Here is a 26,008-nt window from a genome sequence, read left to right on the forward strand (position 1 = left end):
GCCACACCTGCCTGCTGTTATTACTGTCCAGGTGGTCCTCTATCTTCCTCCTGTAATTTGATTTGGCCTCTCTCTGATGCCTCTCTTCAGGTTAGCTCGGGCCGTGCTGTATAAAGCCCTATCGCCAGACCTAAAAGCGGTGTTCCTCTCTTTCAACAGCCGCTGGACCTCCCGGGTCATCCAGGGCTTCTGGTTGGGGTAGACCCGGATCTGTTTGTCCACTGTGACCGTGTCTGAAAAGTCTGATGAAGGTCTGAAAAACTGTTTCCCAGGATGAGAAAGCTAGGTATCCATGAGCTTATCTTTATCGTACGGATGGTGGAGGAGAGAGTCAGCAGCTTCAAGTTCCTGGGCGTGCATATTTCTGAAGATCTAACCTGGTCCCAACACATTGATGCAATCACAAACACAGTTCTTTAATACCGCTACGTCATTGAAAGATTGAGGAGATGCGGTATGCCAATGAATAGTCTATTGAATTCATACAGGCAGAGAGCATACTGACGGTGCATCATGGCTTGGTTGTCCAGTACATCACAGGACCATCTAACGAGGGATTGCCATCTCCCCACCATCTAACGAGGAACTGCCGCAAAGCATAGCCAATATCATTAAAGATTCATACCAGCCCTGCCGCACTCTCAATTCAATACCACCTCAGTGAATAAGTACAGGACCCTGAAAACCGTGATTACCAGGTTCAAGAATAGCTTCTTCCTAGCAACCATCAGACTCTTAAAATGGGTGGGAGATTGCAACCTTCATGTGGCCCACCCTGTTTTGACGAATGCAATCAACCTGGCGTACACAAACAGAAGATCAAACAGAAGTTGTCTTACAACTTTAGGCTGTGACGCCATACGCAAGAAGTAGACTCTTAAAACACTACGCAACACTAACCTCGGCCACTATGAACTTCTATGGACCAACCATAATTATGGTTATCTTGTATTGTGGTAATCAATATATTATTGATTTTTATATATATCTATCTATGTTTTTGGATGTTCGGGCCTGTTATGCTTCCACAAGTCAGAATTTCCTATTGCCGGTAGATATGACAATCAAACATTCTTGACTCTCTTGACACATAACTAAAGGGCCTGTCCCACTTTCACGACCTAATTCACAACCTTTTTTACTCGTGGACATTTTTCATCAGGCTAGAAACCCCCCCCCCCCGACCTACTTGATGCCACGAGTACCTATGACTAGCATCACGACCTACCTACGACCTCGTGACAACCGTGCTGTGAGTATGAGTCAAGGGCAAACTCGGCAGAGGTTGTGAATAAGGTTGTGAAAGTGGGACAGGCCCGTAAAAAAACTAAAAATAAGAACTCTTTTTGGTCTGAAGAAGGGTCTCGACCCGAAACATTGCCTATTTCCTTCGCTTCATTGATGCTGCCTCACCCGCTGAGTTTCTCCAGCATTTTTGTCTACCTCTTTCCACGGATGCTGCCTGAATACTGAAGGTTTCCAGCCTTTTCTGTTTGTATTTCAGATTTGCAGCATCTGCAGCTTTTGGGTTTTCAATTCCAGTTTGTGATACTCTCCATCCACACAATAACATTTTAAAGCAGAGCTTACTTTTATGTAGCGCCTTGAATACATTTTGAGAACTATTTGAGGTATTTAGATGGTAGTGGTTAAATAATGTCCCGAGGCAATGACTGCTTGCAGCTCATTTGTGAGTTTGGATCTGAAACAGAGTATTCCCTTCGGTGGCTGATGCCGTACATTTTAGTCCACACTCCACACGTACAAAGCCAGAGCAATCAATGTGCAACAAGATCAGATGCAACCCGAGAGCCTCTTAGTTTTGAATGCATTCCCAGACATTTTTTATTCTTTATAAAATGCATGTTTTTGTATTTTTCCATCAGTAATCTTTTCCTCTTTGTGTTTCACTGTGCAAACTTGCATATTCCATTATAAACTGCCTGCTATTTTCTTACTATCGGTATATGCCACTAATACAGCTGCTGAGTTTTTCCATATGGCTGAATATTACAAGGCAGAAAGTTTAAAAAAAAACTGTAAGAGCATGACGGTAACAGGAAGAGAATGTTTTTGTTTCCTTCTTGCTATGTGTAGATTATTACCAGATGTTTGAGATAACTGGAGTTAAGGGATTGCTCTCCCTGGAGCTGCATGTACTGCAAAAATGTAACTACTTTGATATTTTAGATGTCAAGATGAGAATTTACTTGAAGAGATAAGCTTCAGCCACACCACTAATTAGGAGACAAATCATTCGCACCTTTAACTCCACAAAATCCTTGATTTCTGCAGGATGGGAAGAGGATAGACAGTCCTTTTGGCCAGAAGTTCAGCATGCACCAAAACAAGGTGAAAGTGCACTGGCTCCAATCTGCATTAATCTAAGGCCTATGTTTCTTTTGAATTGAGACAATACCCTGTTCTGACACTGACTGGATGAGGTGAGTAACCTGTGCGAAGGCCCGGCTCGGGATAGGAAATTGTCATGACTAAAAATGATAAATATTCTTTGTGCTTTAAGACCTTGAACCAAACTACAGTTGATGTTGACAATCTGAATCGTGACAGAAAGCCCTAGAAACACTAGGCAAATCGGACATAACACTTAGAAAAGTTACTGTTGATCTTTGGAGGCACCCATTTCCTTATGGTGAGTCTGATTCACTCATCACCCATGTGGCGGCATTGTTTAAGACCAGAATAGTATTTTCAAATGTTTTCCAACTGATTCACACAGCTGGCTCTCGATGGACCAATGCCTTGGTTATACAATCCTTAACTTCTTTTCTGCTCCCTCTAGGCAAAAGCTCTGATAGACCTGTCCGGAACCTGTGCTTTATCTAATCCACTATTTTAAATTTCTCCAAAGATAGACACAAAATGCTGGAGCAACTCCGTGGGTCAGGCAGTATTTATGGAGAAAAGGGGTAGGTGATGTTTCAGGTGGGATCCCTTCTTCAGACCCTTTTCTCCAATCATAATTTTCTCCAATCTCTTAATTTTCAGAGCTATCTGCACTGCAGACGTCTTCGAAGAGTCACTCGTGGATAGTTTTCTCTGGAAGGTTGATGGGAAAATGTGGTATCCAAAGTGTGAAGTCAATAAAATAGTAGAGGTTGAGGGGAGACCTGAATGTACATTTATGAGAAGAATCGCTGAGGTAGATGGTAAGAACCATTTTTTCTGAGTAGATATTTCAGAGACTAGAGGGCATGGGTTTAAGGTGAGAGGGTAAAGCTTAAAGGAGATGAGCGATGGCAGTTTTTACACAGAGAGTGTGGGTACCTGGAACATGCTGCTGGGGATGTGGTGGGAGCAATTGGTGGCGTTTAAGATGCTTGCACCTCAGCCTCAATCTTCATTACTACACCAATGGTTGCCATATCCCATCCCAAGCATCTAAGTTTCCATCTTCTCTTTCTAAACCGTCAGACCTGTTTCTTCCTTTGAGACGAACCTTAAAACCGATCTCTTTGACCTATATGTACCTAAGCGGGTCAGGTAGCATCGCTACAAAACATGGATAGGGATCCTGATTCTTCCGAAGCATCACCTATCCATGTTTACCCGGGATACTGCCTGACCCGCTGAGTTACTCGAACATTTTGTGTTTTCCTTGGTAAGCCAGCATCTGCAGTTCCTTGTTTCCTTCTATGTACTTACAGTATCTTGCATTTTGCTGCTCAGCCAATGTCCCTGCAACAGTCATTCCATTGTTACAAGTTGTTCCTTTTGTTGCTGCTGCTGTGTTTAACTTGCTGAATTTATTAGAACATTTTGTGTTTGTTAGGGGCAAGGTCAAATTTGACTGATGCAACATGACAAAGGGTGCAAAACGTTAGTTCTGGCCATTTGCAAATGATTTTGGTTTGAGGCTAGAATAGCATTTTCAAGTAGCTTACAACTGTTTCAGGCAGCTGGGTTGTTTTCTTGGTTTTTGGTTTCTTGGTCCCAATTACAGCCTGCCTCAACATCACAGGGTGGCCAACAGCATCAGTGTACGCCCCACCCTTGCTCCATTAAGTTCCAGTAACTGCTGCCAATTTATCAAGGACATGTTTTGGATTACTCAGTCATTGTATCTGAAAACTCTGATAGACCTGTCCGGAACCTGTGCTTTTGCTGCTTTCTAGATTTATCTTTTTGAGCCTGAAAAAAATCAGCATAGGTGAGGACTCTAACTGGGCAAAAATGTAATTGCCCTGTTGAACTGCTGATGCACACAAGGGCACAAGGTGCTGGAGTAACTCAGTGGTTCAGGCAGCATCTCTGGAGAACATAGAGGTGATGTTTCTGGTTGAGACCTCGTCTGACTGATTGTAGGGGAGGAGAGGAGAGGGGAAAGGCAGACAAAGTGTGGCAGGTAAAAGATTGGCAAAGGCGAGGGGGGGGTGGAGGGGGGTTGTTACAACAGTTGGTTGGAACGAAGGCTAAACATAAGAACAGAAGTGTGAAACTGGAGTGCTGCACGTGGTGGCAGAAACTCCCAGAGCGCCAAAATCTAACGGGGGTGACAAGACCCAGCAGACCGCAGTCTACAGGGAATGGCCGGCAACAGGGAGTGGCCACTGAGCCTTCCCCAGCTTGGAGAACTCGGCGGACTGGAAGGGGGAGCCCGCCAAGCTGACCCGTCCTTACAAGGATGGAGCCCGTGACCCCGATGGACGCGACCCAGTGAGGAGCAATGCTGTCGGGAGAAGATAAGGAACAGAGGTCTGGCCTACAGCACCCTAGAGATCGTCTGCGGGAGGCGCCTCCGGAAAACAAAGGTGGATAGGCGAGGAGAGGGCGTCAGTTCGCAGGTTGACCCGCATGTTTCAGGCGATAGCTGGAGGCCCGCAGTAGCCTGGGCTTGCCCGGAATGGGCACTGCTCATATTATCTAATGTGGACTAGACGCTAAATGGTGCCAAAATATGGAGCCTCTTGCACGCATGATCAGTAGACTTTTTCTGTACACTTTGCTAATAGGGGATGTGTTTAGATATGGCTATACTCTACAAAGACAAAGAACAAAGGGCATTTTTTGTCACATACACCAATTGGTGCAGTGAAATTTGAGTTACCATGCAGCACACAAATAAGATAAACACAACACTATAGAATTTATCATAAAACATAAAACATCCCCCACAGCAGAATCAACGTTTCCCACTGTGAGGGAAGGCAATAAAAGTTCATTCCTCTTCCTCTTGTTCACCCGTGGTCGGGGCCTATTGAGGCCTCCGCAGTTGCCGTTACAGACGACCCGATGTTTCAGGCCCTCTCGCCAGATGATGGTACTCCGTCGCCGGAAGAACACTATCAGTGGCTTGGAGTTTCCGAATCGGCCGCTTACTACCAGAGACCCCGGTTCCCGAAGTCCACAGGCCGAGCTGGGCGGAGCTCCAACACCGGCGACCTCGGCGAAAGATCCCAGGCCTCCACGATATTAAAGTCAGCGCTGCCCGCTGTTGGAAGCTCCGCAGACCACAGCTCCACGGTGTTAAAGCCGGCAGTCCCAGCACTCCGGAGCTTCCAACACGGCGACCCTGGTAAGGCATCGCCCGGTCCACGATGGTACTTCAGTGCTCCGCCGCTGAAGCTCTGGCCGGTTTCCGGCAGGAAAGGCCGCCCCAATCCAGATGGTAGGCCGCGAGGAGGGGGCGAAGATGCGGCTCGAGGGAAAGAAGCATCCTCGACCCAGGTAGCGACAGTGAAAAACCTCCTCCCCCCCCCACATAAAAAGGTTAAAAGACCTCCAAAACAAAACCTTTTGACGGACTAAAAATTTTTAAAGGATGAAAGTACGAACAGCTTCAGGCTCGGCTGCCACACTCGATGGCGTCACCACTACTGGACCATTCGTTGGGAAATAATTTAACTCTGTGTTTGCACTTCGCACATGTGACAATAACAGCTCCATTGAAGCATTTAGGTTAACTTCTGTGGTTCTCAGATTGGGAAATCTAAGTCCCTAACAGTGAAAGTGAAAACATCGTGCAGGGAGAATCACGCGTAGAGCTTTTTAATTTATTTTGAAACATGCATTTTTTTAGTTTTTAAAAAAAAATTAATAATTTAAAATGTTTAACGTTACTTTTATGTTTTAGCAGGTCCAGGGTGATCAAAGACACTCATAACCATTCAGCAGCAGAAACTTTGGCAACTACCTGCTAGAGGGAGAAGCCCGTCTCCTGCCAAAGCCATTGTGTGGTGCAGCAGTCTGCTAGTTCTGAAATGATCCATCTACAGTGGCAGACTGGGTCTAAAAACATTGGTTGCCAGGAGACAAAGGGGGCCCACTTCAACAGGGGCCCACTTGATATAGGGGGCCCACTTCATCAGGGGCCCACTTGCCATCGGGCAAGCTGACACCCTGGCCAGCCCGCCACTGTCCACCTATGACTCTCTACCATGCTAATATGTTTGGATCCAAGCTCCCAGCAAATGAATGAGATGGCTGAAGGAGCTGGTGAAGTGGTTTATCAATAATGTTTAAACAATAAAATATTTTTGTTTAAAATAAACCACATTCCAACCTAAATATCCATGTGAAATATTAACAACTACTTGAAGCAACTTTAATCTGTTTTTAGCAAGCTTTTGTTTAGTCTGTTTTGGTATTTTGAAAAGCCGACCTTGGATAGTAAAAGCTGCCAATCTGATAATTTGGTCTGAACTTACATTATACTGTACCGTGTGATTTGAACAATGGTTTTGATTTCAGGCTGTCAAAATAGAGTGCTAGAACCTTCATGCAATTCAAATTCATTACAGATGCTTCAAAGTTTTATGAACTGCATTGTAATGTTTTACAGCTTTGCAGAGAGATTGCCATTAAAGTTGTGTATTGGTCTTTCTATCAAGTATTTGTTAACCATTTGTAGTTAATGTAACAATCAACTGATGGTTATACTTTTTTTTAAAGGGTACAAATGTATTGTCACTATCATCTGTTAAATAGATGATAGGAAATGTTATCACAATATCTTTGGGAGAGGTGATAGAATCTATAATGACTTACTATACTATTCCTTGTGTATAACATTAAGGCATACAGACCGGAAGTAACAAGTTATTTAGGTTTATTATTGTCACTTGTACCAAGGTACAGTGAAAAGCTTTGTTTTGCATGCGATCCAAACATACCAGATATACCATACATAGATACAATCAGTTTGCACTCAAGTACAATAGGTAGAGCACAGAGTGCAGAATATAGTTCTCAGTAAAAAAGCGCATTGTGGTGCATCAGTTCCATAGACAAAGTCCTCATGCAGTAGAGAAGAATCGAACAGTACCCTACTTTAAGGAAGAGCTGTTGAGAAGCCTGATAAGAGGGGAAGAAGTTGTTCCAGAGTCTAGCGGTGTGCTCTTTTAAGCTTTTAAGACATGCGGAGGGAGAAGAAGGAATGACCAAGGTTGGACGTCTTTGTTTTTGTTACATGCTTTTCTGAGCCTGCGTAAAGTGCAAATAAAGTCAATAGTGGGGAGACTGGTCTGTGTAGTGGACTAGGCTACATCTACAACTTTCTGCAATTTCTTGTGGTCTTGGGCAGAGTTGTCCCCAAACCAAGCTGTAATGCAACCCAACAGAATGCTTTCTCTAGTGCATCGGCAGAAGTTTGTAAGAATCACTGGCGATGTGCCAAATTTCCTCAGCCTCCTCAGGAAGTAGAAGCTTGGTGTGCCTCCTTGGCTGTCACATCAATCTGGTTGGGTCCACGACAGTTTATAAGTAATATTAATGCTACGAAACTTGAAGCTCTCAAGCATTTCCACATCTACACCATTGACGTTGATTGGGGCAGATACTCCATCATGCTTTCTGAAGTCAATTCCTTCATCTTGCTGAGATTGAACGAGAGGTTATTATTCTGACACCATGTCACTAAGTTCTCTATCTCTTTCCTGTACTCTGTCTTAATATTGTTCGTGATTTGGTCTATCACTTGCTGTTGTCTGCACACTTGTAGATGGGGTGAGAGCCGAATGTGGCCGCACAGTCCTGAGTGTAAATTGAGTACAGTAGAGGGGACTGAGAGTGCTAGGAATTATCGCGGAGGAAGTGTTGTCCCCTATCCTCACTAATTGAGGTATGTGAGTCAGAAAGTCAAGGTTCCAGTGGCAAAAGGAGAGCGTTAATTACCAGGTCCCGGAGCTTGGAGATGAGTTTGGATGGGATGTTGAAGATAGATCTATAGTTGGTAAATAGGAGTCTAACATCAGAGTTCTTGTTTAATTTAGGTTAGCTTAGTTTAATTTAGAGATGCAACACGGAAACATGCCCTTCGGCCCACCGAGCCCACATCCACCAGCGATCTCTGCACATTGACACTATCCTATACACACTATGAACAATTTTATATTGACACCAAGCCAATTAACCAACATACTTTGGAGTGTGGGAATTTTCTGAAACCGAAAATCTCGGAGAAAACTCAAGCAGGAGAATGTACAAACAGCGAACAGACAACGCCCATAGTCGGGATTGAACCCGGGTCTCTGATGCTGAAATTGTCAACTCTACCACTGCACCCGTTGTCTAGTTGTCAACCAATCAGTCTGATGAAAGGATCCTGATCTGAATTCACTGGAGTTTAGAAGGATGAGGGGATATCTTATAGAAACATATAAAATTATAAAAGGACTGTACAAGCTAGATGCAGGAAAAATGTTCCCAATGTTGGGCGAGTCCAGAACCAGGGGCCACAGTCTTAGAATAAAGGGGAGGTCATTTAAGACTGAGCTGAGAAAAAAACATTTTCACCCAGAGAGTTGTAAATATGTGGAATTCCCTGCCACAGAGGGCAGTGGAGGCCAAATCACTGGATAGATTTAAGAGAGATTTATATATAGCTCTAGGGGCTAGTGGAGTCAAGGGACATGGGGAGAAGGCAGGCACAGGTTATTGATAGGGCCGATCAGCCATGATCACAATGAATGGCGGTGCTGGGTCGAAGGGCCGAATGGCCTCCTCCTGAACCTATTTTCTATGTTTCTATGAATTGTCACCTATCCATGTTCTACAGAGATGGTGCCTGACCTGCTGAGTTACTCCAGCACTTTGTCTTTTTTTTAATCCATATTTGCAGTTCTTTGTTTCTATCAGTGACAAAACCTACCTGAATCGCCATTGGGAATCTGCCCACAGGGGAAAAATCGCTGCAAGACCCGGTCGCAAAAGGATCAGCCATGATATAGTTACAATGAATGGCGGTGCTGGCTCGAAGGGCCGAATGGCCTCCAAGTCCTGCTTTTTACCTATTTTCTTTGAGGGCACTATGTTTCTTCTATGAAACCCATTGTCACCTATCCATGTTCTACAGAGATGGTGCCTGACCTGCTGAGTTACTCCAGAACTTTGTCTTTTTTTTAATCCATATTTGCAGTTCTTTGTTTCTATCAGTCTACACTGTTCTCCTGGAATTATCGAATCTTATGATCCACTTGACATGAGAGAGGCAGTCAAAATTAACCCATTGAGTCCGTGCAGGATCTGGTAATGCTCATTCCCCCATTCTTTCTCCAGAGACCTCTTAAGTTAATTATTTGGCAAAAATCTATCCAATGCACAGCTGAAATTCCTGATTTTTTCCTATCTTTACACTGGCAGTGATTTCTATATAATGTGTTAGCTGATCCCAGCAAGAAAGGCAAAACCTTCTAAACTAGGGGAAGAAAGCTAGTCTGCATACTCTCTTTACTTTAGAGATACAGCGTGGAAACAGGCCCTTCGGCCCATTCTGTCCATTCCGACCAGTGATCATCCTACACACTAGGGCGTGTGGGAGGAAGCCCGAGCTCCCAGAAAAAGCCCATGCCATCACAGGGAGAACATACAAACTCCACACAGGCAGCACCTGTGGTCAGGATCAAACCTGGGTCTCTGGCACTGTAAGGCAGCAACTCTACCACTGTGTCACAGTGCCACAATCATCTATTAACTAGAGTTTGGAAGTATCCATGTTGAACCATTCAACCATACACACCAAAGGTAACTTGGGCAAACAAGATGAGGTAAACAATGATGTCCAGTGACCATGAAACCAGAGCATAATTTGAATCTGTTCCTTCAGGAGAAGGGGAAAATGCATAGTTCAAATTAGTAGCTGTTCCCAGTCCTTCACATTTCCAATTGCTGTAGATCTAATTCAGGAACAAATGCTCTGGTTATATCACTGGTACTTGCAGTTTAAAAATAAATGTGTAATAAAAATGAACACAGGAATGGCATGGTGGCGATTTGCTGCCTTACAGCGCTTGCAGCGCCAGATACCTGGGATCGATCCCGACTACGGGTGCTGTCTGTACGGAGTTTGTACAGTCTCCCTGTGACCTCGTGGATTTTCTCCGAGATCTTCAGTTTCCTCCCACACTCCAAAGACATACAGGATTGTAGGTTAATTGGCCCGGTATAAGTATAAGCATCTCCGTGGATTGTCACCTTGTCGTGGTGGAGAAGCTTGTGTGGACCTGAGATCCTGAGAGCGATGCCGCCTGGAGCTATGCTCCTGGTAGGGCCACCCATGGTAGTAAGGTTGAGGGGGAGGTCTCTGGCAAACGAAGACCTCGACGGTGGAACAGGCGGAGGATGATGGCTGACCTCAGTGGAGCGTCACGACGGCTGGGAAGGCGGATGAAGGCTGCAGCAGAAAAGAGTCTCCGGTTGTCTTGGACTCCATGCCACTGGACCCTGACCCAGATCTGCCAAGGACCCTGGGGTGACTGTCTGTGCACAAGTCTCCCCACGTTAAACAAAGTCACGCACAGGCGTCCTCCATATAGGGAATAACACCCTGGAGACACCCATGGTCAGCCATGACCGAAGGGGGCCTAAGTAAGAATAAGTGTCAATTGTCCCTAGTGGGTGTAGGGTTGTGTTAATGTGTGGGGATCGCTGGTTGGTACGGACTCAGTGGGAAAAGAGCCTGTTTCTGTGCTGTGTCCCTAAACTAAACTAAACAGATGAATGTTAATATTAATGACAAGGCTTTGCAAATATTTAATTATAATTACTCCTGATTGTGGAAGCTATCTTTTAACTTACAGCAGATACTTAAAATGAAGTGAATTTTGCTGTAAATACTGTCAAGTCCTGTTCTCTTTCAAAATGATAAAGGTAATTATTTTTCTTATGATTGCACTGAAATTTGATTGCCAGTGCTCTGACAATTTATCTACTTTTTATATTACAACACTTCATCTGCAGTTGAAATCTACAATATAGTTGTGAAACGTACTTTTAACTCAATTAATTTTGGCTAGAGATAATTGATAGTCATTTTTCACAACCAGGCATTTAAAATCGGGCTTTAGTAGTTATCATTTTCAGTCAAACAGAAGTATTTCTGCACTATATCATTCTGAAATCATTAAAATCCCTTTATATAAATAGTCCTATGACTGGCTAAACTTTTTTTTAACTTTCAGTTATACAGGCAGCTAACTGAGCTTCCTAGGATCTAGATGGGCTTGAGATTTGATAATACTGTTATTCACCACTTAGATAAAGATGAATTATAATATTTAAAAGGTACTTGGACAGATACATGAAGATGAAAAGTTTGGAGGTATATTAGGCATGCTCGGGCAGTTGGAACTAGCTTGGTTAGGCAACGTGGTTGACAAGGAAGCGCTGAGCTGAAAGGTCTGTTTCTGTTGTATTTTGTGCCTTGCATTCAAGATCATTAAAAACGGTGGATGTTGAGAAAGTTTAAAAAAAATGACTGCTATGTGCAATCACCTCCTGTGGTTTGTACATTCATTGCATTTGGAACCATATCATGCAAAGCTTCATATTTTCCAGCTACATCCTTGCCAATATTAATATCCAAGTTCAATCTATCTCTATATCCATGATAACACTTGGACAAGCAATGACTTCTGAAGTTAATTAACCTGAGAAAATGAAATGTGATTAATATAAAGATGCAACACTCCGAAGCACTCACCGAAGATCAATTTAAGCAAATGCAGAGCTGATTTGTTACCACGAAACAGACATGTTAAATTATGAGGTCATTTGGCACAGGCATGAAATGAACTATGATTGTATTTTGTTATGGCAGAGAAATGTAAGAGAAATTTTGTTCCAAATGACAAGCATAATAAATCCAGATCTGATGATTTTGCAACTCTGAAATACATAACTTTCTCCATTGCTCTTCATAGAGAACAAGGTGAAAACTCGCACATATTGGGTTGTAACAGTTGGCCACAGCTGTGCCAGACAATACACTGAATGCTCCTCAGGCTGTCCGGGTCAGCTTCATGCTTCCACTTTCATGATCCCTTATATATACAAAAATACTTGATCATTTGATTAAAATATGGCCGATTGCCTCATTGGCTTTCTTTAGATAATTTCAGGACGTTCCGATGGTGCAGGAAGTTCGCGCAAACAGTTTTATACCATCCTCACTACACATGGAATTAAAAATGACGTTGTTATGCTTCTGCTGGTTGAAAAGATCAACGTTTGTAGGTTTAGGGCAGAACTGTGGTGCAGTGGTAAAGTTGCTGCCTTACAGTTCCAGAGACCTGGGTTCGATCCTGACTATGGGTGCTTGTCTATATGGAGTTTGTACTTTCCCCCTGCGACAGAATGAAAAAATAAAACAAAATGATTGAATATGTACCATGTTTTCACCACAGCTCTCATTTGCAGAACACTAATTGCACTTTGTAAAAAAAAAACTATAGTCATGACAATGCAGAATTATACATTATTTCTTAGGGTAAGTTTCACTAGATTTAACTTTATAATAGAACAGTCGAGCTCAGTACCAGGCCTTTTGGTCTACAGTGTCTGTGCCAAACTTGAGGCCAAGGTAAATGCACATGTCCCATTCCCTGCATTTCCATGTGCTTATCTAAAAGGCTTTTCAACGCCACTATTGTATCTGCCTCCACCACCACCTCTGACGTATTCCAAGCACCCACCACCCTCTGTGTAAAATAAAATTGCCCTGCACAACTCTTTTTAAACATTGCTGCTCTCACCTTAAAGCTATGTCCTCTAGTCTTTGACATATTCATTCTGGGAAAAAGGTTCTGACTGGCCTATAAAGGTTATGGGGGATAGTTACATCTGTAATAATCTTATTTCTTAGTCATGTAGAAAAGAAAAGACAGACCAAGAATGAATTAAGAGACATATAGGTAGTTTCATATTTTAATGAATAATAAAATAATCAATAAATGCAAACATTGGAAGGTGCATTTCAGAATTTGTAACAATGTTGTAGAGTGCACCTTGTATATTTAGGGGTAAGCCAGCAGTTAATGTTTTGTTGCCATGGATATTCAAATTCTGGCCTACGATGGAAAATAAAGCCTCAATGGTGTTGATCCTTGAGATGATCTGAAGATATTATTTAGTTCACTTCATCTGTCCAATATTCCCTGGTACAATAATATAATCTTGAAATGCAAGATGTCATCCTGCTGTGATTTAGGTAGGATAGTTGTATTTGGATTTATTCAACACGTCAATTAATGATTGGGACGAGGGGATTGAAGGCTTTGTGGCAAAGTTTGCGGATGATTATACAAAAATAGATGGAGGGGCAGGTTGTGTAGTGATGTTACAAACTTACCTTCAGTGGCGCTTTGGCATCTTTGAGGGGGTGGGCGGGATTAAAATGCCATTTTATCCTGCCTATCGGAGGCGGATTTCCTCGGGCTGCCAACTGCTGCAGAAAAATCGATCCGCCTCCCGATCGCGCTATATTTTTTTTAAATCGCTGGACAATTTAATTGCTGGATTAAAATAAAAAGCTACTTCTAACACCGTCAACGCCTACAACGTGACGGATCTCACTTAAGGGACAAAACACGGTGTAAGTCGTATATTTTACATATAAACTTGCTTCTTGGGATGACTTTAATCAATCCTCTATAAGCGAAAATGTGATTTGGGCCCCATACGAACCGGCAGTGTTTTTCCTGCCGATATGGGGTTCAAATTCACCGCAAATGCAACGTTCCAATCGATCACGTTCCAGAAGCAAGATGATTAAAATGCCCATTTTTTTTGGAGATAAGCCGTCTAAATTGTCTATATTTTGTGTTATTCTCTCTCTCCATGATCGTTATTTTCGAACTAAGTATTCACAACAGTTTGAGACATGTATTGTGTAAAAAACAATAATTTGATTATATTTTGGATGGATGTTTCTAGATTAATTTATGGGAATTTAACATTAAATTCCTTCCATCTGGCATATAAATTCATGACAGTGAGATTTAAAAATCATGTTATATTGTGAATTCTTGTGTGAATGGGATTAGTTTGTTATTTGGATACTTAGGCTATTTAAAAACATTATCCTTTTCTTAAGAAATTGAATCTACAGGACATTGTTAATGGGAAAGTAGTGGGCAGAAAGTCATGTCGTGTGTGGTTTGAAGAGCAAAAACATGTAGTTTACAATGCCAACATTAAAAAGTTGAGGAAAAACAAGGTGTACAGAGTTGCTTAATGGTTACAATCTGAGGAGTAAGATGATGCTACTGATTATGGTATGCAAATATACCAGCTATCAACTGATCTTCTCCATAAAGACTTGGTCTATTGCTAGAAATTGTAATTTATTTACCTATCTGTTACAGACTTCCAGCATATTATACAATAATATTAAAGTTCTGATCTTGAGAATATCACATTTATGAATTTTCAAGGCAGTCTGGGTGTTTATTACTATTTTTGTCACAACGGTCAATTTTGTAATTAGCTACAATTAGGTAATTAACTAATTATATGCTTTAATTTCAGGTCATCCAAGTAAGATGTTTTGTATTTGTTTCAGAATGCTGCAATCTATAATAACTGCAATTGTCATTCAGTTCTCTTAATTTTTAAGAAAGGTATGGGCTTTTGACTGACCTCGATCACAGCTTTTGTATTAAGTCAATGGAAAAGCAATAGGGAACAAGATGCTAATTTCTGAGTATGAAAAATGGCCATAACATTTTTAATACTGAAGATATGAAAGTGAATTAGGTGTCAAATTAAACTTATTTTTATTCTTTATCTGATGAGATAAATTGCAGACTTGATTTTTTAAATCTCAAAATGTTGTAACATTGCTAGGTAGTGTAGAGAAAGCAGGGACTCTGCAGAAGGACTTGGACAGGTTGGGAGAGTGGGGAGAGAAGTAGCAGATGGAATATAGTGTAGCAATGCATTTTAGTAGTAGGAATAAAGGCCTGGACTATTTTCTAAATGGGAAAGAATTCAGAAATCGGACTTAGGGCAATAGGGCTTGGGAGTGATGGTACAGGATTCCCAAAAAGTTAATTGTAAGTTGATTCAGTAGTAAATAAAGCAATATCAATGCAAGCATTTATTTCAAGAGGGGTTGTATACAAAAACAGGGATGTAATGTTGAGGGTAGACACAAAATGCTGTAGTGACTCAGCAGGACAAGCAGCATCTCTGGAGAGAAGCAATGGGTGACATTTCGGGTCGAGACCTTTCTTCAGACCAGCATCTGCAGTTCTTCCTATACATGCAATATTGAGGCTTCTTTTAGGAAGGAGACAAGGAGAAATGTCTTTAGTCAGAGGGTGATGAATAGCTGGATTTCTTTGCTGTGGCTGTGGAGGTCAAGTCAGTGGATATTTTTAAGGCAGATAAAGATACATTCTTGATTATTACATGTCAGAGATTATGGGGAAAAGGCAGGAGAAAGGGGTTAGGAAAAACATAGAAATATAGAAACATAGCAAATAGGTGCCATTCGGCCCTTCGAGCCTGCACCGCCATTCAATAGGATCATGGCTGATCATCCAACTCAGTATCCTGTACCTGCCTTCTCTCCATACCCCCTGATCCCTTTAGCCACAAGGGCCACATCTAACTCCCTCTCAAATATAGCCAATGAACTGGCCTCAACTACCTTCTGTGGCAGAGAATTCCAGAGATTCACCATTCTCTGTGTGAAAAATGTTTTCCTCATCTCGGTCCTAAAAGATTTCCACCCTTATCCTTAAACTGTGACCCCTTGTTCTGGACTTCCCCAACATCGGGAACAATCTTCCTGCATCTAGCCTGTCCAACCCCTTAAGAATTTTGTAAGTTTCTATAAGATCCCCCCTCAATCTTCTAAATTCTAGCGAGTACAAACCGAGTCTATCCAGTCTTTCTTCATATGAAAGTCCTGACATCCCAGTAATCAGTCTGGTGAACCTTCTCTGTACTCCCTCTATGGCAAGAATGCCCTTCCTCAGATTAGTAGACCAAAACTGTACACAATACTCCAGGTGTGGTCTCACCAAGACCCTGTACAACTGCAGTAGAACCTCCCTGCTCCTATACTCAAATCCTTTTGCTATGAATGCTAACATATCATTTGCCTTCTGCACTGCCTGCTGCACCTGCATGCCTACTTTTAATGACTGGTGTACCATGACACCCAGGTCTCGTTGCATCTCCTTCTTTCCTAATCGGCCACCATTCAGATAATAGTCTACTTTCCTGTTTTTGCCACCAAAGTGGATAACCTCACATTTATCCACATTATACTGCATCTGCCATGCATTTTCCCACTCACCCAGCCTATCCAAGTCACCTTGCAGCCTCCTAGCATCCTCCAAACAGCTAACACTGCCCCCCAGCTTCGTGTCATCCGCAAATGTGGAGATGTTGCATTCAATTCCCTCGTCCAAATCATTAATATATATCGTAAATAGCTGGGGTCCTAGCACTGAGCCTTGCGGCACCCCACTAGTCACTGCCTGCCATTGTGAAAAGGACCCGTTTACTCAGGAGGAAGAGACAGATCAGTCACGATTGAATGGCGGAGTGGACTTGATGAGCCAAATGGCCTTAATCTACTCCTATTCCTTTTGACCTTATGACTCCTAATGCCAGATTCAGTGAGATGAACTTTATATAAATAATTTAAGCTGCAGTCTTTCATATGTAGTGTGCGCAGAGCTACAGTTATGAGCACTTAATTTGAACATTAAGAGTTAACTCTGTGTGAAGATAAAATAATGTATTAATATATTATGCTTCGTTTGGAAAGTTTTTTACATCCTGTTTGCCAGAAAAAAAGAGAACCACATTACCAAAAGTAGTGGGAGATTGTAGGGCTAGAGGTTGCAGAGACATCAAGGTGCCTACTGCAAGATTCAAGAAAGGCTAGCATACAGGTACATAAAGTATTTAGGCTGCCTGGCAAAAGGTTGTTATTTATTGCTAAGAGTACTGAATACGTTGTACCTTGTACCTTCTGAAGAATCCACCAGGAACTATACTGGAAGTTGGGCAATTTTATACAGGACAATTTTTACATTTTTATCAAGCCAACTAACCTGCAAACCTGTACGTCTTTGGAACGTGGGAGGAAACCGAAGATCTTGGAGAAAACCCATGCAGGTCACGGGGAGAACGTCCAAACTCCGTACAGACAGCACCCGTAGTCGGGATCGAACCTGGGTCTCCGGCGCTGCATTTTGCTGTAAGTCAGCAACTCTACCGCTGCTCCACCGTGACTAAAGTTGAGACACAAGGAACTGCAGAAGCTGGAATCTTGAGCAAAACACAGAATGCTGAAGGAAATCAGCAGGTTAGGCGGCATCTGTGGAGGGATTCACTGGCGATGTGGACTCATTGGTTGCAAAACATTTCAGAACATACAAGACCATATGGTGGCTTGACAGGATAAATATAGGGATGTTTCCACTAGTAAGAGAGTTATGAACAACAGAACATTGCTACAAAATAAGGAGCTGGTCATTTAAGGTGCATAAAAAAAAGAAATTTCACAGAAAGTAGCAAATATCTGGAATCTTATAGACAATAGACAATAGGTGCAGGAGTAGGCCATTCAGCCCTTCGAGCCAGCACCGCCATTCAATGTGATCATGGCTGATAATCCACAATCAGTACCCCGTTCCTGCCTTCTCCGCATATCCCCTGACTCCGCTATCTTTAAACCCTATCTAGCTCTCTCCTGAAAGTATCCAGAGAACCGGCCTCTGCCCCCCTCTGAGGCAGAGAATTCAACAGTCTCGCAACTCTCTGTGTGAAAAAAATGTTTCCTCATCTCCGTTCTAAATGCCTTACCTCTTTTTCCTAAACTGTGGTCCCTGGTTCTGGACTCCCCCAACATCCCACAACTAGTGTGTCCAAACCCTTAATGATCTTATATGTTTCAATAAGATCCCCTCTCATCCTAAATTCCAGAGTATACAAGCCCAGCCGCTCCATTCTCTCAGCATATGACAATCCCTCCATCCCGGGAATTAACCTTGTGAACCTACGCTGCACTCCCTTAATAGCAATAATGTCCTTCCTCAAATTAGGGGACCAAAACTGCACACAATACTCCAGGTGTGGTCTCACTAGGGCCCTATACAACAGCAGAAGGATCTCTTTGCTCCAATACTCAACTCCTCTTGTTATGAAGACCAACATGCCATTAGCTTTCTTCACTGCCTGCTGTACCTGCATGCTTACTTTCATTGACTGATGAACGAGGACCCCCCAGATCCTGCTATACTTCCCCTTTTCCCGACTTGACACAATTTAGATAATAATCTGCCTTCCTGTTTTTGCTACCACATTTATCCACGTTAAACTGCATCTGCCATGCATCTGCCCACTCCCCCAACCTGTCCAAGTCACTCTGCATTCTCATAGCATCCTCCTCACAGTTCACACTGCCACCCAGCTTTGTGTCATCTGCAAATTTACTAATGTTACTTTGAATCCCTCTCATCTAAACTCTATATGATGTATAATTCTGTAAATATCAAATGCTCCTCAAAAAAATATTCTACCCCAGAGGGTAGTGGAAGCCACGTCATTGCCCAGATGGAGAGAAATATTGCCGAAGGAGTGGCCATAAACTGCCCCATAATCTCCTAAGCTGCATTGAGCCTTGCCCAGCAGCACCGCAAGCCTTGCGTTTTCTTGTGTACACATACACATAGTTTTACACCAAACCCCATGCCTGCCATTCTGAAAGGGACCTAAATAGTATAAGATATCCCACTACTCTTTGTTTCCTGTCTGCAAAAAACAACCACTTCTCTATCCATGTCAGCATTCTACGCCCTATACCATGTGCCCTAATTCTGCCGACTAATCTCCTATGTGGGACCTTATCAAATGCTTTCTGAAAGTTCAGGTTCACTATATCCTCTGGCTCCCCCTTGTCCATTTTCCTAGTTACATCCTCAAAAAATCTTCTACCCCAGATGGTAGTGGAAGCCACGTCATTGCATATATTTAGGGTAGAGATAGAGAAATATTTGAAGGACTGAGGAATTGAGGGTCTTGGGGCAATGGCACAGAAATGGAGTTGTATCCAGCAGAGATCAGCCATGACCATATTGAATGGTGAAGCTTGCTTGAGGGAGCAAGTGACCTACTCCTCCTCCTGTTTTCTTGTGTACCTTCTTGATGCCGAACGCAGGCTTTGCGATATGGACGTTGTCTGTATGAAGGCCCATGTACCGTGGAGATAACGCAGCAGCGAGACCGCTGTGTTGTGGGGAACCGGTCTAGAGAATCCTGCAGAGCGGGGAAGGTGGAAGGTACAGTGATGGTGTCAACATTCAGTTTTTGTTTCCTGGTGTTCACCTTCCTCCAAATCTCGTCAAACCCTACATCACAAATTTGCCTTTGTCACGCTGCTTGCTCAATTTACAGCAGAGTGAGCAGAAAAAATGTTGGAGGCATCCAGAAAATGATGATGATTGTATCCTGAGCTATCATTAACTCAGATCCCCCAGCCCACTACCAGCCATCCCCGTGGATCTTCTTAGCTAAGCATTTGTGGGGGTCGAAGTCTGGTGGTGAATCTGATGACCTTGGAACACTTCGTGATTACCGGAGTAGGCCCCAGGACGGTATTCATTAAGGCTGGTGATCACCAGAACTGGGACGATTGTGGCTACTTACAGCTCAGGGAGAGGTAAAAAATGGCAGTCTTCTCAGCACCTTACCAGGTACCCATCTCGGTAGCCTAACTGTCCAAGTACTTGCTCCCTTAGTTAGTACAGGAGCCTCCCAGGTTTGTCAAACAATCGTCCAAAAGGTCGTTTGTGGCACCCTCTGTAGATCCTGACTCATGTATTATTGCCAAGTGGGACTCTATGTCTATGGTCCGCCTTGGCTTTTTACCACTGATGTGAGCATTAGCTGCATATTGAAGGCTGGCTCAGGAGCCCCTGGATGGTTTCTGGTTGGGAAAACCCGTCTTTTTCCACAGTCTGGAACTTTACATTTCACTTCTTCTGAGTGCTGAGGAACTTGATATAGACCTCCCCAGTCATTATGTGAGAGTTTCCTGTAGATTGGAGAGTGCATTTTCAGGCCAGGTTGTAACAGACTTTATGGTGGGCTAACACCTGGAGAGAGCAGGAGGGAGAGATGTCTCCTTTCAGGGGGATCTCTAATCATATCTCCCATGTTCACCCCTCTAGTCCTGTGTTGATCCACGGCAGTATCTTCAAGTTGCCAAGAACTTGCTGTGGTGTTCCCTCTTACATTGGCGTCAGGTGGAATATACACAGCCGTGACAATCACTACTGTTAGTTCTCTCGGTAGAAAAAAAGGCCGGCATCTTAGACTTTGAAGCTATTAGACTTTGAACTGTTCACCCAAAGTGTTTTCTACTATTTACATTTCATATACTTTTATTAGTGACTTGCTTGACTGTATGAGCTTTCTTCCTCATCAATGTCTTGTTAACCCAAAAAGGCCGGTCACACATATATTATTCTTCCCTGTTTTCTCAATCCTTTAATGTTTCATCAGTCCCCTTTTGTCTGTGTCAGGTTCCGGGAGACAGCTATAAAAGTTGAGAAATGAAATGCCATGGTCTTAGATCTTTTTATTACATTAGCTTTAATTCAAGCTCTGCCTGGTCATAATTTTTAAGTCTGCATATGTAGAGAATTTTGTAATGTACTATTTGCTACTAAATAACTATTGGATCTCACTTATTCTTGAGTTTAATGGAGTCTGCGCTCGACTGATAAGTATCTGTTAAAAAATTGACAGAGAATTCATAATTAAAACCCTATGACATTTCTGCACCATGTCAAATATGTTCTTTGTGGAATCAGCAGGGTGTATTGAATTACAACAGGCCCTTTATATACATGGAAAATAATTTTACAATGTGAGCTTCCCCTGATACTTTATAATAGATTTTATTTTAAAATGGAATTTCCAGAAAGAAGCTCTCATTAAATAATATTTCCTACCCAAACCGATTTTTAAGAATAATTTAATCATCTTTGCCTGCATTCCACAATCTGTTGTATTTGATGTGTGTAACATAGAATTCTGTATTTAAAATCTTCCTTTTATTGTGAGCACATCTATTTACAGCACATAGGATTTTATTACATTTCAATTCACTCCAAAAGACAACAGCGCCATTTTCTTAACAGGCTAAGCTATTAACTATGTTTATTCACAAAAAGAATGATTTCTAAAATCAAATAGTGGGAGATAATGACCACTGTAATGCTGTGAAACTGGAGACTGTTTGTAGGTAATAAAGTTAGCCGGACAAGCACGTTCAATTCTTGTCAAAGCGATTGGACGGTGCACTGTATAAAAGCAATTAGCAAAACTTTTCAATAACTTTATGCTAAAAACCTTAGCATACGTTAGGCAAGAGTGACTCATTCTTACACTCCGTAGCAAGAAGCTGAAACATTTTGTTTATGAAAGCAGCAGTATAAACACATAGATTTGTGAAGTCTGCAAAATTTCAGCAGCTGGGATTAAGGAGTTTGTACAACTTCAACAGATGTTACAAACGTTTCATTTATATTAGGTCCACTGGGCATTGCTGATGTGTCTTTCGAGAATCTGGCCACAAGTCCTGAACATGATGTTGAATCTATTCCTGCAATCAATGATGAGGTAGGTGGTTACAGCTGGCTCAATGTACTTCTGCAAGTAATTAAGCACACATGGGAAATGTGGGTACATCGTTATTACATGTGGCATGTAATATTGGAAGAATTGCACTTTAACAATTATCATATGTAATGTGATTATAAGTGTGAAACTGGATGCAATTGGTTTGCCTGTCCAGAAGTAGGGGCTCAATAAGGAAATGCACCTCTCTCTAACTCTCTCTTAAATCCATCCAGTGACTTGGCCTCCACTGCCCTCTGTGGCAGGGAATTCCATAAATTCACAACTCTGGGTGAAAATGTTTTTTCTCACCTCAGTCTTAAATGACCTCCCCTTTATTCTAAGTGTGGCCCCTGGTTCTGGACTCAACCAACATTGGGAACATTTTTCCTGCATCTAGCTTGTCCAGTCCTTTTGTAATTTTATATGTTTCTATAAGATCCCCCCTCATCCTAAACTCCAGTGAATACAAGCCTAGTCTTTTCAATCTTTCCTCATATGACAGTCCCGCCATCCCAGGGATCAATCTTGTGAACCTACGCTGCACTGCCTCAAGCACAGAGTTGCTGCCTTAAAGCCGGAGACCTGGGTTCAATCCTGTCGATGGCTGTTGTCTGTAGCTTGGAGTTTGTACATTCTCCTTGTAACCGCATGGGTTTTCTCCGAGTGCTCTGATTTCCATCCACACTCCAAAGATATCCAGGTTTATAGGTTAATTGGCTTCTGTCTAATTGTAAGTTGTCCCTAGTCTGTAGGATAGTATGGGGCGATTGCTGGTCAGTGTGGACCCGGTGGGCCGAAGGGCCTGTTTCCATGCTGCATCTCTAAAGATCGAGTAATGGACCATCCTCTATTAGCATAGAATGAATGAAAGAAGATAGTAAAACAGAACTGATTATTTCTCTCATTCGACCAGTGATTATCTTATCCCCATATCCTGTTGATCACTTCTTTATTGTTTCCTTTGAGATGCAGTCCAATATTTTGGTGAGTATAGCCCCCAAACTTATTGTAATGCTCACTTTGTTTTGGCTGAAACATCAGAGATTGCAAGGAGACCTGGTAGAATAATAACATTATGAGAGGCATAGATAGGGTAGACAGTCAGAACCTTTTGTAAAAATTAGATACCAGAGGTCACAACTTCAAGGTAAGAAGGGCAAAGTTAAAGGGAGATGTGCAGAGCAAGTTATTTTTAATACAGATATACTGCTATGGACGGTGGTTGAAGCAGATATAATGGTGGCATTTAATAGACTTTAAGACAGACATATGGAAATGCAGGGAATGGAAGGATATGGATTATGTGTAGACATATAAGATTTAGTCTTGGCATCATGTTCGACACAGATATTTGGGCCGATGGGCATGTTCCTGTGCTGCACTGTTCAGTATACATTGGATCCAAGTACTACATTGGATCTTGCATAATATCAGGAACTTGGTAAATGGATCTTAGTAAATGTTCAGATTACAAACCTTTTCTTAATGTATGTGACTAGTACCAACAGCGCTTCCTTAAATACTGGGTATATACTTTGCCTGGGCAGTTTGCCTTATACTATTTTCATGCTGGCAGTCTGATTACTTTACTAGGATTGAGTATGAACCAAGTAAAAAAAGTAATGATCATATGATACATTGTATAGATATTCATAGATACCCTATGTATCTATACCTTATGTAGATTTTCATAGGTCTGGAGTTAATTTTATTGGCAACTAGACCAACTGGGACCCATTGGGTCTCTGTCACACGGGAGGCCTGGTCTCCCAACGCAACCCGTACCCCAATGCAATATTCCACCATTAACCCATAGCACCCATGGGAGGCGTGGTCCCCCAACTGAAGCCATTCCCGAACGTAAGATCACTGCGGAAAACCCAAGCCGGGGCATCGCGGCAGCGGGGGGGTGGGGGGGGGGGGATGATGTGGGGGGGGGTGTGAATAACCTGATGGGGGGGGGTTGTGGATAACCCAGGTGGGGGTTGGGGGGGGGGGGGGGTCGGAGTGTGAATAACCAGTGGGCAGAGTGATCGGGGGGGGGGGGTGACATCACTCGATGTGCGTGAAATATTTTGTGTGTGAAACGGACTCCGAGCCGAGCCATTGTGCCCACCCAACATCATCAGTGGAAGCTGGTCGTTTTAAAAGGGAGTTTTTTAAAATTTATTTAAACTTTAATCAGCATTGTTGAGAAATAAAGCATAAAATCTTCAGTGAAGGTGATCACTGCTTAGAGGGTGTAATAAGTCAGTCACTCGCATAACATGTGTACAACATATTTATTAAATTCTACTCACAATACACTTCAGCATAGTGTTAAGGCAGGCGTAACAGCTACTCACACTAACCGTATGAACTGAATTCTGATATAAACCGCGTAGTAGGTGGAGCTTCTACTAATAGAGCTTCTACTAATAGAGCACTACAATTGTTTAGTATGAAGTAACCAATCTACATCTTTCCTTGTGTAAATGAAATATAGCGCAACTAAAACGCGAGCCAATGAGCAGAAACACATTAATAAGTGATGGCTAAATAGTACGGTATCCGAAATGCTAATAACGCATTCAGTGACGTATGGATGGTTACACAAAATCTCCATATTTAAGGGGTGGCCTACAGACCCATTCGGCGCGCGTGCAGCATAAATCTGGGTCTCCTCCTTTCAGCATAAATCTGGGGAAGTGACCCGGGAAGTAACCGGGGACAGCACCAGAGACCCGCAGAGTGGAGGCGGCGAAGCTGGCGAGCAGGGCATCGAACGCTGTGGAGAGGAGGCACAGGGCACGGTCAGTGGTTGTTCTGCAGCAACTGGGCACGAGGGAGCAGTCGGCCCGGCAGTGGAAGGGGACATCATACGTGTGACCTCTGGATACGGAGCCGCAGGACGTGGTTCCTTCACAGGAAGGAGATGTTGATAGTTGCATCTGTAAAGGCCTCCATCCATGCTTACCAGGTAAGAGTGCGGTTCTATTGGCAGGGCTATGAATGTGACTCAAATGGCCATAACCCTTGCCGGTCTGAAGGTGAACAACTTGTTCACTGAAGAGAGATTTAAGTGGTTTGTTGTTCTTGTCGAAAGATCGTTTCTGTGCATCACGTTTCAGCTGGAGTTGTTTCTGGACAACGGGAGGTGAATGGACCTGTTGCTGCAGCAGCTGCTATGGTACGAGCAGGGCAGCACAGGTTTGGCGAGACATCAGGTGTTGGGCTGGAGAACCCAGTATGGGATCGCGGGTAATGTTCCTTAGGTTGAGTAGATCCAGGTAAACGTCAGATTTAGCAAGTTAGGAATGCTCCATTAATTGTTTGTTGCTCCGGACAACCCATTCTGCAAGTCCGTTGGACTGTGAAAATTCAGGGCTGCTGGTGATATGTCGAAAATCCCATCATTAAGCAAAGTTTTTGAAGTGCTGACTGGTGGATTGACTGCCATTGTCAGATAGGAGACGTGCAGGGGAACCGTGCATGGAGAAGTGGCGTGACAACTCCTGGATGACTGTGTCAGATGTGATGGTTTGGAGTCGGTCAATTTCGAACCAGCCCGAATACGAGTCGACGAGAACCAGGTAGTGTTTTCCATGCTATTCGAATATGTCGGTGGCGACCGTGGACCACGGCAGAGGAGGAACCGGGTGCAAGAGCCAAGGTTGTTTCTGTTGGTGTGGCACTAGGTTGATGCAGATAGCGCAGACTTCGACTTTATCTCGTATATACTTGGTCATACCAGACCAGTAAAACATGCTCTGCGCCTGTTGTAGAGTTGCCTCCACACTGGCATGGTCCCTGTGGATGGCATCATAGTACTTGGCCCGAAGAACGGCTGGGATGAGTGCTTTGTGACCCTTGACTATAATCCTGTCCTGTAATTAATTAATTAATTAATTATAATTAATAATCTTATTTATATAGCACATTTTTAGTCAACTTTCATTGACTCTAAAGTGCTTCACATAATTACATTACATTTTACACACAGGCAAAGGTGGGTGAAGTGTCTTGCCCCAGGGACACAACGCCAGTATGCACTCCAAGTGGGATTCGAACCGGCCACCTTCCGGTCGCCAGCCGAACACTTAGCCCATTGCGCCATCTGTCGTTCCACTAGTAGTACTAGTTC

General features: G+C 42.9%; 1 long non-coding RNA gene across 2 annotated transcripts; it reads left to right on the forward strand.

The window, feature by feature from the left end:
• Positions 1–1,872: 1,872 nt before the first annotated feature.
• Positions 1,873–6,843, forward strand: LOC129697617 (uncharacterized). 2 transcript variants are annotated; one of them, XR_008723553.1, is made up of 4 exons: positions 1,873–2,444; positions 2,525–2,653; positions 3,010–3,170; positions 6,095–6,843. It is a non-coding gene; the product is annotated as an uncharacterized LOC129697617 (long non-coding RNA). The 2 variants fall into 2 exon arrangements; XR_008723552.1 differs by lacking the exon at positions 2,525–2,653 and having other exon boundaries at positions 1,926–2,444.
• The last annotated feature ends 19,165 nt before the right edge of the window (positions 6,844–26,008 follow it).

This window comes from Leucoraja erinacea, chromosome 1 (genome assembly GCF_028641065.1).
Source record: "Leucoraja erinacea ecotype New England chromosome 1, Leri_hhj_1, whole genome shotgun sequence".
Classification (NCBI taxonomy): domain Eukaryota; kingdom Metazoa; phylum Chordata; class Chondrichthyes; order Rajiformes; family Rajidae; genus Leucoraja; species Leucoraja erinaceus.